A 3,453-nucleotide genomic window follows, 5' to 3' on the forward strand; every position below is an offset into this window, starting at 1 on the left:
TATTAATAAGAGAGAGAAACCCTCCGGTGACGTCAACCGCATAACTTGAAAAGATGTTATTTATTTTCCATGAAATGACAGAAAGAGTTAACCCTTGGTTTACCGAGTAGCTGCTATACGTCTATTACATATACAGGAATTACCAAATTAATTAAAAAATAACTAAAAAGATTTCGGTCGACTTAACTGAATATAAAGTAGAAAAATGGTCCTTAAATAATAAACAAATGTATGTATTTACTTTTAAAATCCCGTGAAAGGAATGAGGTAAATTAGTCAAAAATCACATTTGATTCTTTCGTGATGTGTGTAAAATGAGAAATGCAAACAGCGGTTCTGAAACAGCGGCATTAGCTCAGGATATGTCAATTTTATAAGAGAGAAAGACTATCAGCCTTTCTCGAAAAAGGAGTTATCTTGGTAGCCGGGAGTAGCGACGAGGCAAGAACGTCAGACATGCGGAGGAGAGGAAGGCAGGAGGTGTGAGAGAGAAAGGCAGAATGAGAGACAAAGAATGATGGAATTAACTGTCGGCAGCAGGGTTCCGTCCGGCACAATGTAGATCATATCACTGAGTGGTCGATAAGTACTCTTCGCACGCAGTCCTTGCACTTGTGCCTTCACAAGTGGCTGTTTGGTATTTCTCATGTCATCCTGATATAATAGTAGCTTAATAATATTCAACATGTGCACTCTGTCTCACTTTACTGCAAATCCTCATGCTGTTAAATCAGAAAGAAACAAGGAAAAATGGTCCTCTTACTGTCCATACCCGTACCCGTATCCCACACAGGAGGCCAGGCCGCAGTCATATAGACATTACCACTGTACGGCAGCTGATGCTTTTCCGCTGGATGTAAACAGTCGATATGATAGAAAACGCTTTAATCCAGGGGCATCATCACCTTCTTATGAAGTGACTTTGTATTTATTGGTGATGCTCTACGTTTGTACAATTTGGCCTCGATTGAAGCTCTCACAAAAACCAGCAGCCACCAGTGCTCCTAATCAGTTATTCAGATTATTTTACTATGCCTTTTTCCCCCTTTGTGTGCCGTCTTGGAATGTTTCGTGTTTTTGAACAGTATCCACCTTCATATATTATTTGCAAATCTTTGGAAACGGGTGCTATTTTCCTTTTCCCCTGAATAATAACATGGCATATTTGTAAGACTTCAAAGGCCGAACGAGAACTAAGAAGCACGTCTCTTCCTGACTGTTATTAATCTCTGCTGTGGTTTGCAATGAGCTTCTCTTAAAGCTTAGAAATGTAGAAACAGCAGAGAGGACCTGTTTATTCACATTGGTCATTTGACAGAAATGTGTTCAAACCTGGAGACGGTTTCATTAACAGGTTACAATAAAACAGATTTCTTCGTCAGACAAAACATCAGGCAAGCACAGTTTTTCTACAGTAGGTGTCGAAGTAAAGATAGTATTAGATTATTCGGTTGTCACCATTACTTCCAGCCACTGAATACACGCTGCACATGTGATTTTTTTCATCTGCTGATCATCTGGAGAAGGATCAGATTTAGATTTGAGCGTATAAATCATGAATTTCTTCGGTGTAATTTCAACAAATTCATTTTACGGATGTGTAGCTCTGTGCAATAAACACTCCCTTTCCCCGCTCTGCTTGGAGTGCAACCACAGTCTGATGTAATGACAATGATAAAACACAGTGAGCGTTCTTCCCCAACAGCTAGTGTTGCACTGATATTCTTGAGTAAGATCAATACATCATTTGATCTTAACTTTTTGTGTGCTAGGAATCCCATTAATGATAGGAGATGAATTATTAACTACAAACGTTGTGCATAATCACTCAAAGAGTTGACATGCAGGTAACGAGAGCTCTACAATTCATCTGCTTCTAACTCAGGCCACGAACGTATCAATCAGCCCTCGATTAAATGAGGCAATCTTGAGTTTCGTCACGTACCCAAATGCACGGACAGTCTGCAAGACCGTGCGCAGACACCTATTCGACGATACACCCTAAATCAGCATGCATCCCTGCTCAAACCCCCATATGCACATATGATTATCCCAGCGAAAATATATTTAAACAGCTCACCAAATAATCGCCTCTACCTGAAAAAAGTTGCAAGAACAAACAAAATGAAAAAAATTGAAATCAGTCGCACGCCCAAATCTGCCGACATCAACAAATCCATGTGCATCCATACACCCCTAAATCTGTACCCAATCCTGCACACACTCACAAATCTATGTGCCCACAAAATCTTTACACAGCATCAAACTCACCACATGCATAATTGATTATACCAGTTCAAATCTTTCAAACAGATGAGAAAATAGCTGGATCCACATGAAAATGTATAGTGAAAATAGAGTTCATCATTCAAATGCATTTATTATAAAGGTATCTATAAATGAAACATGCTTGAGATTGTCACAGCTCCAAAATAACCGATATATTCTTTACGTTTGAACCCATTTTCACCACAACACCCTGAAATCTGCGTACATTGCCAAATCCACACGCAGCCAGATATCATGTCTGCTGCCCCAAATCCATGTACCCCACACAGTATACATGCAATGCAGAAAGTAGCATGCGTCTCCTAATACACGAACACCAGCCAATCTGTGTGCGCCCCCAATATTCTCCGGCAGACGCAAATCTGAGCACATCCCAAAATTCACGTGCAACCCCATATTCGCCGAGGCACATCCTAATCTGTGCACATCCCGATATCTGTTCACAAGCCGAAATCTGCTGGTCCGCCACTTGCATATTAGATTATCCCAGAGCAAGAACAGTTCGAAAAATTGGTGACTCCATTTTAAAGAATAGCAAGAGCAAAGTTCAAACTTCAAAGAGTGTTGGGATTTAACACACCCGCAGGTCGACCGACTCGCTGAAATCCGTGCGCTGCCTTAAACCCGGCGACACGCCCGAATCTGTGCGCACACCTAATCCCAGTCCACCAAAATATTCTACAAGAGAAACGCAAATCTGTGCACACCCCAAAACTCGGACGTACCCTGTTTGGCATACAGACCCTTAAATCGTTTCGCATCTCCAAATTATGATGCATATTTGACGACAAATGCTTTAAGAAAACGCTTCCTGGTGTGTTTACACTTATTGATTCCTTTCTCGGGGAAAGTGCGGACTCTGCAGTGTTGCAAAACACAAGGAGAGAGATCATAATTCAAGTTAAAATTATTATTGGCGTATCTATAAATGAAGCAACTTTCACCTCCAATTCGTTAGACACACCAGATCAACGATAACCCCGAAATATGTTCGCACTCATAGATCCATATCATGACACCAGGCTTTGACCCAAGCCCCGAAGGGTCAGTGCTAATTCTGTGATGGATGTGTCTCATAGGAACATTGAAAACCCACAGCACAATATAGCTCTTTCGCCCACAAGGTTTTGCCTAACATGTCCCTACTCTAAGCTCCATGTACCT

This window comes from Hypanus sabinus, unplaced genomic scaffold, assembly GCF_030144855.1.
Source record: "Hypanus sabinus isolate sHypSab1 unplaced genomic scaffold, sHypSab1.hap1 scaffold_756, whole genome shotgun sequence".
Lineage (NCBI taxonomy): Eukaryota > Metazoa > Chordata > Chondrichthyes > Myliobatiformes > Dasyatidae > Hypanus > Hypanus sabinus.